Source organism: Parasteatoda tepidariorum, chromosome 10 (genome assembly GCF_982258835.1).
Source record: "Parasteatoda tepidariorum strain Cologne lab strain chromosome 10, Ptep-v5.0, whole genome shotgun sequence".
Taxonomy (NCBI): domain Eukaryota; kingdom Metazoa; phylum Arthropoda; class Arachnida; order Araneae; family Theridiidae; genus Parasteatoda; species Parasteatoda tepidariorum.
This window is the reverse complement of record NC_141764.1, coordinates 91,270,896-91,292,194: the sequence shown is the minus strand read 5'-3', so window position 1 is coordinate 91,292,194 and position 21,299 is coordinate 91,270,896. Positions and strand designations below refer to the sequence as shown.

The window sequence follows — 21,299 nt, the reverse complement described above, 5'->3', positions numbered from 1 at the left end:
ATTTTATTATTTCATTTTACCAAAATCATTACAAAGTGTTTCAGTAAAATTTATCGAGCTTTTTGGTGTTTCAATAGAGACAGAAACACGGTAAATTCTACCATATTCTAGTAATTTTGACCATGCTTTTTTTTCTCAGTGTATTTGTAATGTTTAATTCATTTGCATTTTATCAAGATGAAGAGCACGTTTGCACACACTAGAAACATACTCTTTTAGCATTCTAAATGCTGTAAACCGTTCAAATTTTAATTCATAAAATTAATTTATCTTACGTTTCTACAACATTTGAGATTAATACTGTATTTGTTTCCTAATTAACGGAATAATAATTTTTTGATACCATTTTAATAACCATACAAAATCATAAATATTTTATTAAAATTAATACGATAATATGCATAAGGATTTAAATTCTGGCAAACTTTTATCAGTTAATAAATTCAAGTTTTGCACATTACTCTAAGGATTTTAATGTAACTATGAAGAAAATTACAGTGAATAGATAAAGATTAAATACTTTTGCTTCAAAAAACTTTTCTTTAACAGCTGAAATTTAAAGTACTTTCATCACTCAGTTTAAGCATCTCTTGAGAACAATAGAAACTCTTCATGTTAATAGCTTAAAAGAATAGGTGCAATATTTTTACTTAATACACCTCGTTAAAATTTTTTAACTATCTAAGTACACTTGAGTTAAATTTTTAGAGAAAAAAAATCTTATTTCATTCTTTGAATTATTTTACTGAAAAATAGCATTAATGGTAAAGAATCTACTCATACCTTTTAATAAACTTATTTTTTTAAATAATGTATTTCTGAGAATTATTTTTACTTAGTCATAAAATTATTATTAAAATATTTTTTTACGTGAAAATAATTACTATTTGCATTAAAGAAATATTATGATAATTTGAAGAATAATATATAGATTTGAAAAATTTCATTTTATGGTCATTAATTGAACTGACAAAATATATACATAATAATAGTAGTTGTTATTTAATATTATTATTTGTGAAATTTCTTATGCATTTCAGAACTGACAAAACATCACTTTAAATATTTCATACCCTATCAGTTATCTTTAAAATACATGATCAAATGGAATTAGCAACAATATTATTCATAGACAGGTACTTTTTAATTTTTCTTTTAATTGTTAAAAGTGCTGCTGCTAAATATTTGAAAATATACAATTACTGCATATTTAAACAATCAAATAAATTATATACTGTACTTGAATAAAGCAAAGAAATGTTAACAAGGCAAATTAGGCTATAGAAATGGATTAACCATTGATAAAATGTACAGAATTGGACATATAATGCCTATTTTGGTACTTTTAAATAGAAATAGTAGCAAATTTTAGCATGGCTTTGTTAAGATTTTAATTTAATAGATATTAATATCACTATTTTTAAAAACATCCTCTGACGTGTGGGGTTTTGTATTAACAATATTTAATATCACAATAGCGCTAATGATTGAAAAATACTAAATTTTAAAATTCTTTTTAGAAACCTATATGAAAAAAAGAAAAGACATACCTATGCTTATACAAAAGCAAAAGACATGCCCACATTTGTTAAATGGTCTACAAATCATGCATTTTGCAGTAACGTTAATAAAAAAGTATTCATGAGAAAAATTATAAAATTTTTTATTAAATTATTTTTAATCGGAATCTTATTTATTAGTGAAAGTCAAACATTAATTATAAACCAATTGCACCAACATAATCGAAAAAATATAATATGTACAGAGTACCATAAATTTTTTTTAAAAATGTTTTTGAAAAACATTTAAGTAACAAATAAATCTTAAAAGATTATTATTACACGATATAATCATGTTCTCTCCAACGAAGAAGATAAGAGAATAAAAACTCTCAAAATACTGTCAGTATATAAGGCTTCTTTAATTTCAGATGAATATAAAAAGCTAAAAACCAACTGATTTTTGTGAAAAAAGGATAAAGACAAAATATTTAAAAAAAATATGAAAAATAAGAAGATAATCGGCCCCCATGAATTCAAAACTCATGCTTGAAAACAAATAATAATCATTTTGAAACAAATAATAAAATATACAAAGAGAAAAAGCTTTCAACAATGCTGCAGGAATATTTTTCATTCGTTGAACAATCGCTAAGTAAATCAACTCAATATTCTTCATTTACAAATAAAATCAATAAATTATGCATTTATACAATTTTGTTTACAAGCACAGCAATAACCAAATTTCCCAAACAATGTTTTTACTTATAAGATTAAAAAAAATAAAATGCTCACAAATTACACCCTATATTTCGTTCAATTTTTCCATTTTTTTTAATTTTTTTAAAATTCTATAAGGAAACTAGAACTAGCAACCAAAAAGTAAAACTATTTTTTATATCTATATATTATATTTATACTTCCTAAATAATTTTATTCTTTTAATGTGCATATGTGAAAAGTCATACAAAGCAGCTAGATAAAAATTAAATGAGTGAGAAACCAATTCATCATCTTCAATAAAAATTGAGCTGAGTCAGCAGAATTTTCATTACTTAAAGAATTTCAAGTTGAGAAAAATATTCAAATGCCTAACAACAATCCACCTAAAAGATGCTATGGAATCAATCACTGAATAGTTTTTCCATTCCTTCACAATTCTCCTAAATTCCTCGAGGCTTTTAAATGAAAGAGAATTTTCCTCCTCCATATATTTATATGGTTTGCTTTTATTTATACATTTTTTTAATGAGATTAAAATATTTTTCAGAAATAACACTTCAATAGTGAATAAAACTATAAAGATTGCTGTTCATATTATACAACAGCGGTACCCAAATGATGTTCCGCGGAACCCTAGGGGCTCCGTGGAGAAATGAAATGGGTTTCGCGAGTTAGAACTTTTTATAACCAGTGATGATTTCGTAAACCTCTGATTATATTTAAATGTAACCTGTAATTCATAATTTATTTGATATTTCGGTTGCCTTTATGAAATTATTTCAAGTAAAATGCCAATGAAATGACCTTTTTCAAAAAGAAAGTATAATATTTCTATGAACAATATACTGAACAAATTATATAAAGAACAAGCATTTATAGAATATAGCATTAGTATTTCCTATAGCACTCTTCAAATCAAAATAAAATAGTTCTTTAACAAAGAAATATGTTTTCCTAATAACCATTTTCAACAGCAGCTTTGATCTTGAAGTAAACCATAATTCGGCTTGTTTCATTAATTTTCAACTTATGTATATAAAACAAAAACAAATTTATAACTAGACTAGATATTAAACAAGGGCTGCAAATTCGATTGTTGGAAATAAAACCTAATTTAAGATTATTAATGAAAAAATGATTCCTCCAGTTAAACATTTAAAAAATAGTTTTTTTATGGGATTCCGTTGTTGAAAAAAGTTAGGAACCGCTGCTATATAATGCTCTATTGAGGGGTTGGCTTCAAAACTTAAAGTTCGACAAAGACTAAACTGTATGATGTAAAGTTTAAGAAATTGAATAAAAACAATCATTGTTTATATATGTGCAATATGTCATTGTAGGAAAGTCATTGTTAAACTGTTAACTGTTAATCCAAAAAAAAATATTATTCGTTCATTACGGACCTATTACAATGGAAACTGTGACTCTGAGAAAGAAAGAGGAGGCCATTGTTTCCATCTGTGAACGAAAGATATCATTTATTGCGGAATTAATGAAGAAAATTTCTATACAAAGAAAAAATGCAGAAATTTATGAAACTTACTTATAAAGTCATTGGAATAATGAATTTGTAAGGCTAAACAGAATAGATATATGTAGAGAATATTTGCCATTTAGACACATCTACCTCAGAAAAGTTTAAAACTTAATCAAAAGGCTATACTAGAGGACGTCCAATGCTTCACTATCTATACTCGATAAGCATGGACTTCCAAATTATTAAGATATTAAACTAGCAACATCTGGTGAAGCAGATAAATATTCCGAAAAAGACCGAGGCCCACCCCGGTCTAGTTATGATGATTTGAAGATATTTTTACAGTAAAAACGTTATATATATATATGAGTCGCTCAGAAGCCAATGCGGTTAAGTCCAAAACACAAAAATTGAGAAAATTAATGTTTTGTGATACATTAGTTTTTAAAATTCTTGGTTTATTAATTTAATTAGAAAAGTGTACTAAGTCTTTTTTCGAGGTGTAAACTCTGCAAAAAAACAAGATATGTACAGGATGTGTAAATAAAAACGTAAGTATTTATTGAAATAATGACAGCATCTTAAAAGTTTTAGGACTTATACCTTTTGGCAGCTGAAAAAGATAAGAAATTTATGTAAAAATAATAAAATAATGTTTATTGTCATAAGTTTTATGTTTATTCATCATAACAAACATCATCTTCTTCCGAGTTATTTAAATGTAAATCTTGATCTCCATTACATAATCAAAGTGCATAAGAAACAATTTATATTATAGTCTACTAGTATAAACGAACTTTTATTTTTCACAATCATCACTAGATACAGTGACTAATAGAAAATAAATTGCTGGATTAATTCAAAAATTGTTTTTTACTTCAAAACTAGAGTGGCACTTTTCTTTGTTTTAGGAAATAAAAATAAAATAAATGAAAAAAAAGTTCCACATTTTAAAAAAATGCTACGAAAAATACCATACCCCTTTTTTGGGGGGGAAAAAATACTACCGCAGTATTAAAAATACTACGTCTGGCAACCCTGAGTTAGTATGAATTTCTTGTTTTTCAGTGTTACCAACAAATATCGAAAGAAGAAGAAGAATTTAATTTTTATTTCAAAGTTTATGTAAAAAAATAGTGATAAAAGGTGGACTTATTCACAATGGTTTCTGAAATTATTATACAATATATTCAGAAGCTATTAAAAAAAGGACTGTCTAACCTAGAAAAAAGTAACCAACGAGTAAATCCTTTAATAATTAAGAAGATTATTATTTATTTAATCAAAATTTCCGAAAATCAGAAAATGTCAAAAAATGGACTTAACCGCATTGGCTTCTGAGAGGCTTATATATATATATATATATATATATATATATATATATATATATATATATATATATATATATATATATATATATATATATATATATATACGCCATCCACTGTAGTCCTGCAGAATGTTTCTACTGCTAAATGTACATATTACTGAAATTAACTGAAAAAAGTGAATTCTTATTTTTTTTAACTGTCTATGTTTGATTACAAACCTCAATGACTTTTGAGTAAATTTTTGAGTATTTAATAAAAACATTTCTTTAAAAAAATGTTCTAATTTTAGCATAGTACGTATATTAAATTGCGCATTTAGTAATGTTTGAAAAACAAAAGAGAGAAGAAATACATTTTACAAAATGCTCTTTAAATTCTTTATATTAAACTAAAAAAAAACTTTAAAATAAAATAAAAAAATATGGAAATGCATCTCAAGAACATAAATTATACGAAAGAAAAAAATTCTAGCTAAACACAGAATTCAAAAATGATACTGACGCATTTGAGCAAATAAGGTAGGTCTTTTTTACATAACCCATCTTCACTTAATTCCAAAGAGAATTCGAAATTTTCGCCCTGAAAATAAATGGAGTTCCCTCTTAAATTTCCTTTTAAAAAATAACAGTTTTTTTCCTTACTTTCGGATCCTAAAAAAAAAAAAGAAGAAAAATTGTTATGACTCAAAAAAGTGTCGCTTTGTTGGTTAATGCAGCTATTTAGGTTACTGTAAGAAATATTTTTCACATTCAATTCACGTATGCGTCGTTAGATTTTTTCACGCGATTCTTTTTAAAGGATCTCATCAATTTTCTTTGAAAACATTAAAAAATAAATTGCTAAAGAAGTATGCGTTTTTAAGGATGCAACAAATGTATTTTCTCATCATTGAACAAAATATTTTACGTTTTATATTACTTAATTGAATTTCTCAACATAAAAAATTATAACTTTTCCCCCCAAAAAGAATAATTTCAAAAAAAATATTTGCTTCGAAATATATTTGTATGGGCAATTATATTCCTTTTTAAACCAATATAAAGATGGTTTTCTTAAGTAAACAAATACATAATATATATATATATATATATATATATATATATATATATATATATATATATATATATATATATATATATATATATATATATATATAATTTGTCATTATTAGAGCATATTATCCTTCAGTATTTTATTACAAGCTTCACTTTTTTACGCCACACAGTAATCAGTTTAACTACAGAATGTTACAACTTAGAAATTTGTAATAACTTATTTTATATGTTCCATTCGTGGCAAAAGTAATGAATTCGTATTTTCCAGGGATCAAATGTACATTGAATTTTTTATACAATAATCACTTAAGAAAAAATGTTATACAGTTTTTAAATAACATAGAATGTAATTGTGATAAGAAGGATGATGAATTACAATTTCGTTAAAAATAAGGATTCGAAATATAAAATGTTAACCACTTATATATTATAACGCATTATTACAGATTATGTATTGCTAACACATAAATATAAGATGTTCACCACTAAAATATTTGGCTGACTTATAACTTAGTTTTTCTTCAAATTGAGCAGTTACTTATCAACTATTTCTCTTACAAATATGGGCTACATCTATAGAGAAAGAGATGTACTGAAAAGTTTAACAGTTGGCTCCTTAGAAAAAACAGTCCCTAAAAAATCTCCTTAAAAAATGCAATTTCCATTAAAAAAAACACAGTATCTCCTTAAAAAATATTATTTGATCAAGGACATAACTTTAAAGGATGGTAACCGAAGTTTCATTCGCCTCAATTGGCGAGTTTGGTTAATTTTTTTTACAGATAGTTTTCTTAAATTTAGGAGTAATGTATAAAACCAGTGGACTTTTTCCCGTCCCCTTCCCCCGAAGATAGCTATATAATCTTTTATGATTTGCTTAGAAAGCCATGCTTACATGTAAGTTAAACCCATTTGATATGTGTCGTAGCGTAAAATCTTAAGAATTTAAATCAATATTAAAAACTTATTCTTTTTTATAAAGTTTAAATTTTTAGCCAATTATAATTTATTTACATAAAAAATTTCAAATTGGAACAAACGATATGCAAAAGAAAAACTTGCAGAAACAAAATGATAATTATGCTTTTAGAAAACAGTTGCTATTAAAGATTCACAACTTCGTTTAAAACATAATTATATGTATCAGAACATTAAGTTATAATTATCAAGTTTTCATTATTATTATTATGGATAGAAGTTTCATTATTATACCCGCATAAGTAAAATATTAAAATCAAATTACTCATACTAAATCAAAGAAATCCTTAAAGTTATTTAAACATCAATAATATTTTAACAATTCCAACCCAATGCATTTTGTCTTAGGATTGATGTGTTTTTCTAAACTATTATATCCAAAGTTTTTTTTTTTTTGAAGTTTTAAATAATATATTACATTTTTACAATCATAGTAGTACATTAACGTAATTTTTATTGAAAATGAAAGCTGACTGAGGAGAAATAAATAAATAAATAAAAAAATAAAAAAAATTAAAATATTTATAAAAGTGCAGCATCTTCAAACGAAGCATTGATTTTAATTTGATTTTAGATTTTCCAGCTTTTTAAATATGCAAGCATTTTTCTGTTTTAAACTTTACTTAAATTCTGATTTAAACAACAAAAAATTTAAGCATTCCTGGCTAATTAACTTTTAGTATATGCAATCAAAAATGCTTAATAGATTAGACCTGAGAAACGCACGTTTTAGAATAATGCATTCTTTTATTCGAAACTAGATCAATTAGCAATGAGTAATTCGTTTCCAATATTGAGCATATTTCTTATTGAAAGTTAATTAACATTCCAGATCCTAATTAAAGCTCTCCATTTTCTCATTAATTACAGTAAAATTGAACTTTTTCTTTTCATTAATTAAAGTTTGAGTGATATTAAACTATTACAAAGGTAAATAAATTAGTTTAATTTCAAATTAGTTCAAGCATCAATAGCGCGATAGATTTAACATGATTCTGTTATGTTTTAAAGTTTACCTCAATGTTTATTCGTTGTGATATTTTCAAAAATGTAAAATAGAAATGCTTATAACATGATTTTAAACAAATGTGTTAAACGAAATTGTTAAATGTGTTAAGAGACTAAAATTTAATAAACACGTGGCACGCTAATTCTTATCTTTAAACAATAATAATAATAAATTATTGCAGTTGCTGATATGTTTCGTAAATAATAATGAGACAGTATTTAGCAGAGTTCGTGAATTTTATAAAATCTTAAAAATTCAAATTATTCTTAAATTCTTTCTTTTAACTTTTTTATTCGACTTTTCTTTAAAACTAAATAGGATATTTATTAAAGATACTTTAAGAGCTTAAGTTTAAAACTAATTATATTTTATAAAGATTATTTCAGTTGCAATATCATTAAAAAAATAACTAATAACAATGCATTCAATTATACCAATTATTGGATTATTTACTAAATAACAATTATTCAATTATTACATATTAATAACAATTATTCAATTTTATTATTGCACTAAAACTATTTTATAGCAATACAGAATACAAGAAGATACATGATTCAAATTTATTCAATAGTGGAATAGTGGAATTAATTGCTGGAATCCGGCTAAAATAAACATTCACAATTTCTTCTACAGATAATTTTTCTTAAATTTTTGAAATAATATAATTAATAATACTGCCTTACACATTAACTTCACTGCAGGTCGATAAATAATAAAAAAATAGAATAGCATGACTAACACATTTATTAAAAAAAATCATAATATCTTAAAAATCAATAAAAAAAAGTAATAGTTTGATGTTTAATAGCTAAATAATTCACTTTTAATAATGTAAGTAATTTTGATATTGTAAATATCTTTTCACGCTTGCTATAGTAAAATAAATGTGGAGTATAGCAATGTTTTTTTGATTTGAGCAAAATAAAGGACTTACAACAATAAAAAAAAATTTTAAAAATTATATTGGTTTCAAAAAAAAAACTTTAGCATTTCTTTTGATGTTTCTGTTAAAGTGAATTAAATATTTCAAGCGAACTTATTGAAGAAGTGTTTTTATGTCATTTCATACTTTAGTTAAGTAAAATAAAGGAATTTAAAACTTTATTACGTAGAATCTATTCAAGCGTAACGGAACTTTATTTTGAGGGTGTCTTACCTTCATAAATAAAATTCTAAAGAGGAACTAACAAATACTGCTTGCGAGTGCTTATAAAGTTTCAATGCCTGATTGGAGGGATAATGTGACATAAAAAAGCACAGGTAAGCCATTTATAAAATTCCATCGTATTTAAGTTAAAATTTATAATTTTTCATATCTTTATTACTTAAAAACCAATTATTACAATGCAATAAATAAAGAAAAGAAACAAACACAGAAGAAATAGAGTGACATAGTCACTTTTGGATTTTTAGGTCCATGGTGATTGCAGAATTTAATTTAAATATTATGATAAAATAAACGAAACTAAGAAAAGAAACACGTGAAGTTATCAAGAACAAATTAGTTATCAAGTTGCAAATACAAATTTTAAAGTTAGCAACAAGCAGTGTCTGGTTTAAAGCAAGTTAAAATTTTCTGTCATAAAATCAAAGTACTATAACTATGAAAAAGCGGATGCAGGAAAAGACAGAAGTAGTCTGCGAGAAAATATGTTCTACAACAGGTAGCAAAACAAACTATTTTATCTCATATTTCGATATTTTGAATTCCTGGTTTTACAATTTTAGTCGAATGAATAATACATAAACTTTATAAATCAATTGGGAAACAAAGCTACAGTTGTTTGTTTTTCAAATTCTACATTTAAATCTTTAGCTGATTGTAAAATGCTGCTGGCTTTTTGAATCATTATCATTAAGATCGCGTTTGAAAAAAAAACAATAAATTGCAACAAGATAAAGTACGCAAAGTAATAGATTTATGGAATCATTCTAAAGACACATGGAATGGATTCAAACAAAATAAATTTAAAAATTTAAACAAGCAAAGAAACATACAAAAGAAAATGAATAAAATATTCGCAAATAAAAATTAGTTGTATCCATTTGTCAAAATTATTTTTTTAAAACTATAAAATGTTTTATTTTTATTGTATTCGCAATTTTCTGAAGTATTTTATTACATATTATTCAAGTAAAATCAAATATTATTCATAAGAATTTGAAATTATCAGTAAAATTCAAGTTGTGAATATGAAGTATTTTTTTTTAGTTTGTATTATTTGGTTGATAATTGCTTGGGTTTTTATTGTTTTACATTCCGGAATTTAAAACAATACGAACCAAAATAGTTATTTAAACATTACTGGATAAAAAATTCTCCTAAAAAATTATCCTCCTTAAAATAAAACTTCATATTATTTCACAATTTTTAACCTTTGATATTTCTGCTGTACTACTGAACCCTAAAATACTTTTCAGTTATTCAAATAAAATTATTCTTGCGAATTCAACATAGTTATTTCAAAGTAATATTAATGGAAAACGAAATTATTTTCAGACAAAAATTTTATTTATATTACTTAGTAAGTATTTTATTTATTCAAAAATGTTTGTTGGAGGCAAAATAATTAAATGCAAATTTGGTGTCATAAAAACAAAAAGAGATAAAAAAGGCAATGAAAAGAAATTTTAAGACAGTTTTTTGATTTAACTTATTTTAACAAAACTTAATTCAATTCTAAAATGATTGTTTGAGACAATATTGTACATACTTACGCAAAAAGTGTTTTCTTTCAAGTGATCTATTTGGCAATCTCGGTGATTCTTTCAAGCTTACATTTAGTACTTTTTTTTGCATCATCACAAAAAATTAATTCAACTTATATTTTTTAAATAAATGATTAAAATGAATAATTAATTAACTTGAAGCATGCACAGTGTGGTGAAAATGTTTTCTTCAATCGCTAAACTTTACCAAAAAACTTAAATTAAAAGCTAACTTACTTCAGTTACCCAAAAAGAATAAGAAAAAAATAATAATGAAGTTATAGGAAGAAAATCAGTTCCAACCACATATATTTTTTGTATTTGAAGAAGGTTGACTTAAACTTTAATTTAAAAAGTCTAGTAAATCTTGACTCCCAAGATTTTCTCTACTATTCCCAACATCTATTATCTTTTCAGCTCAAAGAAAACCCTTCAATCACTTCGTTTCCCAGAAGTAATTTATCTCTTTTTCTGGAGAACAATTCTAATTTCGTTACAAGTGATCTAGATCTTCAGGTTGCAGAAGAAAACATCTTGAAGAAGTTGACCCCTGTAAATCTTATAGCATCCTTTACCCCACCCGAGAAAAAAAAACCCGAAAATGAGAGAGAAGCAAGAGAGAAGATTAATAGGAAAGGCTTCTTGGGAAGTAGCCAATATAAAATGACAGGCCACCCCCTGTCTCTCCCCCACCTCCTCACGCCCTCCAGGCACCTTTCTTTAGTTACCACCCTTTCGTCTTTCAAGGCAGTAATTTAGTTTTATAAGTTGATTGGTGCCAATTCTGGTCGGCTCTTGCTTTAGAAGTAGAAGGATTGGAAGAGAAAATCATCCGGAATAAGACTTGTTTTAATGAGGATAGAAGGGTGGTGAAGAATTTAGTGAGGTTAAGAGAAAGAAACATTGTCTAAAACGATTCAGTATAGGAAAATTTCGATAATTAGAAACATTAATTAAGATGGATTAATATTTAGTTAAATGGAAAATAATGCTTGGGGTATTTTCAACGGGAGAATTTCGAATTTCAATCTCAACATCACCTTCATTGTAAAAACTATCAGCATAACTGTCAACCAACACAACATAGTTTGGATAAAAAACTATGTCGGGTTGGTAGACAGTTATGTTGATAGTTTTTGTTTGTAAAGTTTGGTTTGGATCACAAACTATGTCGGTGACAACAGTAATGATAAAAAAAATACCAAGCAATGGTAGTAGGCTCAATATATTTGAGAATAGAAAGGTAAAATTTGCTTCTAAAATTGCATGTAATTATCGAAAATGCTTGCAGGAAAATTTTCTGAAATTTAAACTTGATTTAAAGTTTAAACATCTCTAAAACAGCACTTGCCACAGGTTTGATTTCATACGGAGAAAAAAATGTAGAAACGGAGAAATTACCATACTGCATGGTAATGACAATTCTAGTAAAACTATAATTTTGACTAATAAAACAATTCATTTGGTTTCTGATTTTATGCAAAGCAATAATCTGCAGCGACTGCTGCAAATGCTGAATGATATATATATATATATATATATATATATATATATATATATATATATATATATATATATATATATATATATATATATATATATATATATATATATATATATATATATATATATATATATATATAGACATCATATTAAGTTCATAATATTTTTCTAAATATTTTAACTGTGTTTATAGATTAATTTAAAATTTTCACACAATTTCCAATCATTTATTTTTTAATTTCCGTTGAGCCCGTTAAGCAATTGGTAAACACTGTAGGAAAGGACAAATTCATACAGTTGTTTAATGATTAAGGGGACGAAATTTAAATTCTTATTTCATGCAGCAAGGACAGAAAAACATTTCCCAGCTATAATGAAACTTTAACAGGATTTATGAACTTACTTTGTCAGATTAAAATAAAATGAATTTTAAAATTATGCAAAAGCAGTTAAACCTACAGTTAATTCTATGCTCTAGGTATCCAGAAAATTTGCTACATAAAATAAAAAATTCTAAGTCATGACTTATTCTATGAGAAAACCCCAATAATAAGTACTTTAGAAATGTAAGTGAAACACGTTTTAGTGTTGAGAATTTTCAACAGAGCCGTCAACCTTTTTAAAGAAAACTAAGACAACGCCTCCCCTTAAAAGTTTTCGAAATAATTCCATTACCGGAAACAGAATGAAATAGAAACAAAATCAAAGCGTATTCCCCACTTTTTCTTCCTTAAAAGATATAAAGAAAATCTTCTTCACAAACAAAAGGGAGAAAGTGCTGTATATTAAGATTTATAGCAAAGAAGAAAAGGATGAAAGCTGAAATAGGTTGCTGACAGCTTGTTTGAGTACAACTAGAAAGTAAAATGAATAACAGCAGATAAGGTCATATCTCAAAGAGACTTAAAGGTATCTTGAGTTACATCGAACGCATTTAGTTCCAGAAGAAAAGTTTCTGATTTTATGTTTAAATATTTGCTTGCAAAAAAACAAAGCTCCTCCAAGCATTTTTGAAGAGATAAGGCAATAAGGCAAAGAAGAAAGATAAATAAAGTAGCTCACATAATAAAATACCTTCAGGTAAAAATGGAAAATTTCTGTGATCTTATTTTAAGCTTTTTAAAAACATTTTACTTTAATGTATAATCAAGCTATTTTTTTTCATTTTTTTCAATGGCAGTTAATAATGACTAAATTTAATATGTTTTACAAATCAAAATACAAAAAGTAATGATGTAAGAAAATTACTTTTCCTATTTATATTTGTAAAATATAAGGAGAAAGACAATAAAGATACTGCTTTTAAAGCAGCATTTGTTTCGGAAATCTAATCTTGTTAAAATATTTTTGTCATATTTCAGGCCATGGACGTTTTGAGCATCCAATTTTTTAAAGGCCGTGGTTGGCAAAATTAAAATACATAGATTATGGAATACGAAAGATCAATTCGAAAAAAAAAATCTTCTAAATAATAAATTCTAAATATCTACAAAATTATTATTATTATTTAGAATTTCTTAATTAATTATTAATTTATCTAGTTTAAATCTGTGATGATTCATGATTTTTTTCATTTGTTTCAAATTGCTTCAAATTGATTCATCTAAATACTTTAGATGACACTTATTAGTCTGGTTCAACCGCTAACCAGTTGAAATTAGCTATCAAAAAAATAAGAAGAAGAAGATCATGCTCAAAACATTTTAATATTCTTTAAAATTTCGATGGAAAAAAAATAAATTGTAAGAAAATAAATGAAGGGATATCATCTCATTTATTTCATACATAAGTACAGTTTCTAAGTAAAATTCATTTTAAAGAGTATTCATTTTAAAGAGTAAAAAAAAATTAGATTAGTTAGATTAATCTAAACACAATTAGAGATTTCCGTAAGACAGCTTAAAAGGAATAAATAAAAAACAAATTTTTTGATACGAGAAAAAAAAAATTCAGTGAAATTAACTACCACGACACCATAGAAAGAATTCCTTCTTACTAATCTTCTAAAAAGATAGAATGTTATAGAACTTCTAAAATACTTTCTAACAAAAGTATTTATTTTTTTAAACAAAAGTCTCAAGTTTCATAACAAAATGGATTACAAAGCATTGTAAGCATTTTTGTAAATCAATTACCATTTCTTTCAATTAAATTACAAGGTCTTAAGGAGTATTTACGAAAATTGAATTCAGAAGATGACCTCAGGGGATGCCCAAGGAAGAAATCAGGCATTCCAAATTGGCATCGCTGAGCTCGTAGAACAAAAGCAAACATCCAGAAAATTCTTGCCGACATTATCGAATCATTCGGGTGACCGACCAACCATTCGAAGCGATAGAAAGTGCGTCGTAATAAGTCAAGACTAGCTGGATTATTTGCGCACGATCAGATCAAAAATTTCATTATTACTCTAGCTTCGAAAACAGGGGACACATGTCAAACCTGGCTTGTTTCATTCTGGTATAAATTTGTTCGAACTAGATTTCTAGAATGAAGATTGTATCATAGAAATCGATCGTATTCAATCGATTGGCTTTTATATACGTGAAACTGTTATTAATTACATTCTTCGAAACAAAAGAGCCAAAAACTTTCTCGTGATACCAAGTAATGTTATGTATTTGTATAATGTATATTAGTTTAGTTTTGCTTGTAGAATGGCTGCAGAAAAATAACATACGGAGCTCTAAGTCATAAAAATTAAATTAGCAGGAAGTTCAAATGTTAAATGAAATAAGAACTGAATATCATTTAACATGTTCAGTAATCTGCAATATTTTCTAATAAAATATAACTAACGTTCATTTAAATTTTATCCTGAGATCACCTTTTTCAGATAAAAAAATTTTCCACCAACACGAGATACCACAGCAACTCTAATTATTTTTGTTCTGTAATTATGAATTGTTATTATTATATTTTTTTCACTTTATCTACATTATCAATTTTTGTTGTTCAATTGCATACGCAGCGTACTTTAGGTTTGACGTTGATTAGTCGATTCCGGCTATTCTACCCTTTAACTTCATATTTAATCAAGCCCAAATCCCTTCTGTATTCATACAGTATTTGTCATTTAATACAATAGTATAATATCCATTATCACACGTTAGACTCTATTATATGTGTAGGTGTTACAACACAATAAAAGTAGAGTATCAATCAATGTTTCAATATTGCTTTAAGTATACCAGCCGAAATCATAATATCTCAGAATTTTGTATGTAATAATTTTCTTACTGCCCATTCTTCAACCTGTCCCTCTCAGTAAGTTGAAAGTTAGGAGATTAAAATATTTTTCCATTTCTTTTCTTTTTTATTACTTATTTCTCTTTTTGTTAAATTTTTTTAATATTTTTTTTCATTAACTTTACCTTTATGGCGTTGTACACTGGAATGCCTCTTACCAGATGTAATAATGCCAAATTTTGAACTAAAGTCACAAGATATCCAAATTTTTCAAACTAGTTTTGACTTAGAATGAAATATGAAAAAATAATAATAATTTTATTATTATTATTATGTAGTATTTAAAAAGAACTTGGTTAATATGAAAGTATCATAATCTAAAATCCAACCCTACATGAACCCTAGATGTCAATTTCTATACTTCAACCAAAGAATTACTTTTTCCTGTTATTCTTTTTTGTGTTTTCTTTTCTTTTATTATTTGTTATTAAGTGTTGAATTATTAAGATAGTATTTTAAATTGACTTTCTATATATTGTAAGCATATATTTGAGAGTATTATTTCGAGAACTTCTTGTACATAATTTGCAAATATTAATAAAATAAATCTAATCAGTACTAAAAATTAGGCCGAAAAATTACAGTGTCAGAAAACACTTCCAAGTCAAATTGAGTAGCCTATAAAATTAAGGATTTCTAATTTCTCAAGCACAGACAGAAGAAGTAAAGGGAATCGTAATGCATTATGAAAAACATACTAAATACTATTAATAACAAAATAGGAAATTTAATGCTTTTTTTTCTTTAAAAAAAAAAAAAATCAGAGTGTCAAAAGCAATTTACGAAATACATACTACCTTTGCATCAACTCCCGCATAACTCTTCATAAAAATCCTGAATCAAAAATATCTCATAATAAAAAATACACTCTAACGTTCGACATACATAGGACCCCCTGTATGAAGTCAGGTGTCATATCCCCACAAGACTTCACGTGGTACAAAATTTTTCTAAGCCAAGGTGACTGAAAAAGAGGCCAAAATGCACCCCAAGGAATTAAAAAAGCGAGACCAACAGAGTGAAGTGGCACACCAAAACCAATCCCCACTTTTGGCCCCCTGGACGATATACTTTACGGTCTTCACAAAGGATGTAATTAGAGTGCAACCTCGCGGTGACATGGTGGTTGGCAGGTAGTTTTGAAGAGGGAGGTGAGGTGAAGGCAAAAAGGTAATCTAAGGTAGGGTAAAGAAAAGAAAAAGAAGCAAATAAAAGTGAAGTGAGCTTTTTACCCCTCCAGCGTCCAGACAAGAAAAGGAATTAACAAGAGAAGTTCTTGCAGAATGTGGCTCAAACATAGCGAAGAGTTTTAACTTTATATTTTCTTCTCTTTTTTTTATCGCTGTTGTTTTTATTTACAAGCTCCGGGGTAAAGAAATAAGCATTAGAGCAAAATAGCGCGAAACAGTTTTGTGTTGAGGAAAGCTAAACTTTTTTAATGAACTATATATATATATATATATATATATATATATATATATATATATATATATATATATATATATATATATATATATAGAGAGAGAGAGAGAGAGAGAGAGAGAGAGAGAGTGAGAGAGAGAGAGAGAGAGAGAGAGATATCAAAAAAGTATAATAATTATTTTTATTTGGTGAAATGAACGGTTTTAACTGAGATAAAACTCTATTTTCCATTATTCTTAAGCTAAGAAAGTATTTAATTTGTTTTTTTGGTGCGGATGTTTACCAATATTCTAAATATTAAAGGTTTTGATATTTTTAAGAAAACTTTAAAATAATTATGGAAGTGATGAACTAAGTAGAATTATAGATTGAGTTGAATTATGGATTGAGTTGAACCGTGATATCATTGAAATTTGCTGGACCCTAAAATGGCTCAGAGATGAACCATACTATCTTTTATTTTATTTATCCTTTAGCGGTCTTTGGATGTTAGCAATATTGGCCCTACGACCGTGAGTCTCGCGATAATATACAACAATGTCAACAGGCACCTCCTCGCAATTTCTGAATAATAATCTTTCTGAAACTTATTACGCGAAAATGGTTCAACTTTAATACAGGGTTATTCATAATTCCCTCCGAGGTTTCGAAGCGTTATAGTAAAAAAAGGAGATGAATATGAAAAAAAGAAACATATGAACTTATTCCGAAACTATTCAAGTTTTACTTACATACATTACAGGTGTTCTATGTGTGAACCTTTGGTCACACGGCAAACATCAATGCGATAGTCCAGTTCCTGCCCGGAGGGATTTATGAATAACCCTGTACAATGTACATTGTTGTAAACTGTATGGTATTTACTCACATTGTTGTACATTGTATGGTATTTACTCATATTGTTGTACATTATTGTACACTATATGGCATTTATTCGATATTACGGTTCAAAATTAAGTAACATTTTTCTAGTGCGTATAAAGATGTGAAAGAGTGCTTATGAATAAATGATATGCAGTTAAATATAAAGACACTATTGTAAAAGTAGACGATGGTGGTGCATTTTCTTTATAACTTCCTTTGCCTGATCAAGTTGAATTATGAAAACATTTGTTGGGCCAAACTCCAAGATGGTCGAGCGTTCTCAGAACTTGAAAAAAAAAAAAATCCTATAAATTCATTCTGTATATCAAATTCTATAAATTCATTAAAATGATAGAAGACTGGATAACTTTTCTCTGTACAGGGTTTAAAAAAAGTAAATAATAAATCGACATTAATCCACTCTAAAAGGCATATGTACACAATTAAAGTATTTATTTTTGCTATTGTTAATTTATTTTTGCTATTTTCTGTTTTCTCTTTGGGTGCACCGAATATAATGCTATTGATATCGCCAACTCATGATTTTCAAAATTTGTTACGATCAAGCTATTCTCTAGCTGAAATGTCATTTTAGCTTTAAAGCTAAAATTGTACCTTGCACTTGCCGTCCGAGTTTCAGATGCTCAGCATAAATGGTTCTGGATTTATTAAGAGATACACATAGACAGTCACACAAACAATCTCTTTTATTATAATACTTAGCATAAGTGTTCATAGTGAGTGTTCTCAATGCGTTCACATAATCAAAATTTGTTGTTAATTTATCGTTAATTGCGCAGTCACCCATAATTGCGTAACTATCAGTTAGTATCCCAATACTCTAAATGTATTTTTTTTCGCTTCAAGTAACTTTATTTGTATCTAAAATTGTGTATAAAATTATTCCAGTTTAATCGACAGAAGTTTCAAACTCTTAGATCAAAGAAAGCTTAACGAGTTAATGATGGAAATACGTGCTCAGTCACTAGTGACCCCTAGTGCATGGTTACTGAGTAATTGTAACGGAGAGAGTGTGTTTGGTATGCCAGATCATAAGAGAGAGAGAGAGAGAGAAGATTCGCTTCACAGAATTAATTCTCCAGACTCGTACCGCCTACTAATATTGTCTTCCTTTGCAAATACCCTAAGCCTCTTGGTCATGGTGAATTCGTCTTCATGAAACAGAGGAAATTGAAATTAAGCCCTTGTTTCGCTCATATGTCTCTGTTTGCTTGTAATAACAGCTTTCAGGGATAATAGCTATGGTAGATTAAACTACATAAAATGAAATGATTTGGACAAAGTTTAAAAGTTTTTAATTTGGCAATTATATAAAAACTTGAAAATGGTGATCATTTCTAGTTTGAAGTTGCTTTTCCAGGTACTAAAATCATTATTTATTAAAATGTTTTTTTTCTTCTTTTTTTTAAAAAGTAAGAGCTAGCTCAAATATTTTATTTAAATAAAACCAATATTGAAAAGAACAGTAAAACAAGTAAATTACAGCTTACAAATATTGCATTGCAATCCAAAATATTCCAATTAATTTACAAACAAAATCAGGAAAACGAATAGTCTATTTTTTGTTCGAAAAGTATTTACTTAAAATAAACAAAGAATTACAAAATTATTTACTTAAAATAAACACAATGAAAGATTTTCAAGTTAACCATGCTCTTTTTATATATTTATAAAATTACAGTAAAAAAACTTTCATGACTTCATTATAATATTTATTATATTTAAAAACATTTGCTCCCTAAATTTAATGAAACAAACATGTTAAAATTTAAACAGTCATTAAACATTGACTCATATTTAAGAAATTTTTGAATAAAGCATTGTTTTGAATATAGCTTGTTAAATCATGATTACACAACCACATTATTAGACACAACCACAAGGCATGTTTAAAGTACCTAATTTTATTCCGTTTTATTTTTGAAATCTAATACTTTTTTTTTTATAACCGTCGTTGAACAACCGACCTAATTTTATGGGTTTACGGGTACTAATGTTCAACTCCGTAGCCTTGTAATTTTGAACCCAATCCAGAAGACAAGGGAACTCCCGGATCGAGTATTTGGGAGAAATTTGCCTTCGGAGAGGACTTTTTAATGGAACCTCCCACCTTTAACCTGGCAGCAAGGGGACTCTAACCCATGATCAGTCTACCACTGAGGATGTTTCATGTCAGCACTGTGGTCGATGCAAGCCGGATGCGGAATTCGTATAGACTGGATTTCGAACCCGATTCGCCTCTCTGGAAAGGGAACTCCCTATCCCTTGAGTCATTGCGGCTTGAAATCTAATACTTGACCCTGTTCTATTCATAATAAAATTCATGTTTGAATTTTGACGTGAAAAAGAAACTGCATATATATCATATTAAATATGCTAGGCTGGCTTCATATAAATTTATTGTATTATTATTTTTATATTATCATACATAAATCCCCAAAGTATGACTAACGACATCGTTAGAATAATTTTGACAAAATTATCAAACATGGCAAGCTTTATATATAGGGCATTAATAATAAATATATAAACTACTTTTATGGTTTTCGTTGACACCCATGGGCATCGCGCCAACAGTGACACTGCTTAACTCTCGTTTATAGACGTGAAAAACCACCATTTAAGCAAATAATATGCCAAAGAAAAACGCTTACCGTTGAATTTAAGAGATCAAAAAGATGGTATGGACATCAAATGACTTTCTTTGTTTATACGTCGTCATAGAAACCAGCCAGAGCAAAACTAAATTCACGTTAGGAAAGAAAACAATAAAGAACACAGAAAGAATTCTTTTTTATGACCAAATGAACATAATTCTATTTTTTTATTTATTTATTTGCTGTTTCATTTCGCAAATTGACTTCAATATGGATTGGAGACAATTATAATTACTGACGATAATTGCATTTATATCGATTATAACAATCGCGAATGATATTAATTATTTCACTTCATTAGGATATGGTAACGTGAAAAAGTTTCGTCAATTAACATTTAGTTATATTTTCTGTATTTAATATTTATTGAGACTATCGCTATTTTCTCTGAACAACAACTGTTTCATTCAGTCTCCAAATTTAAAAGAATAACGTTAAGTTGTCCGTTGAAATTTATAATATTTTAACGGGCTTAAGAAGTACTCTTATTATTTACGAAATGCTGCTTATTATTTTAAATAATCTTGTGCAACTTATTGCTACACCTCGCATCAATTTAGATAGGTAGATAATTGTTTAAAGGGAACTCTAATTTTTTTAAATTACTATTTCTAAAATACTCAGTGAGTTTAGATAAAGAATTGTGTAACTTAAGTTGTGAAGAATTAATGAAAGTATTTTACGATAATCGAGACATTCTTAATTTGTTGAAGAAAAATGCAAAACAAGTTATTTTTCTATTTTTTTTTTTCTTCTCACAACTGATTTTCTAGGCTGGGAAACAAGCAAATTCTACGTC

The 21,299-nt window shown here is 27.0% G+C and overlaps 1 protein-coding gene across 3 annotated transcripts in view; it reads right to left on the bottom strand.

Annotated features, from left to right (window-relative positions):
* LOC107450737 (core alpha-(1,3)-fucosyltransferase) overlaps positions 1-21,299 on the bottom strand; it is a 156,012-nt gene that overhangs the window by 67,615 nt on the left and 67,098 nt on the right. The window contains exon 1 of one of the 3 annotated variants that reach the window (XM_016066610.4): positions 16,334-16,565. The exons of the other annotated variants lie outside the window; for them this stretch is intronic. The gene's annotated coding sequence lies outside the window, so the exon portion shown is untranslated. Of the gene's footprint in view, positions 1-16,333; positions 16,566-21,299 lie in introns of those variants that run through there. 3 annotated transcript variants of the gene reach the window in all.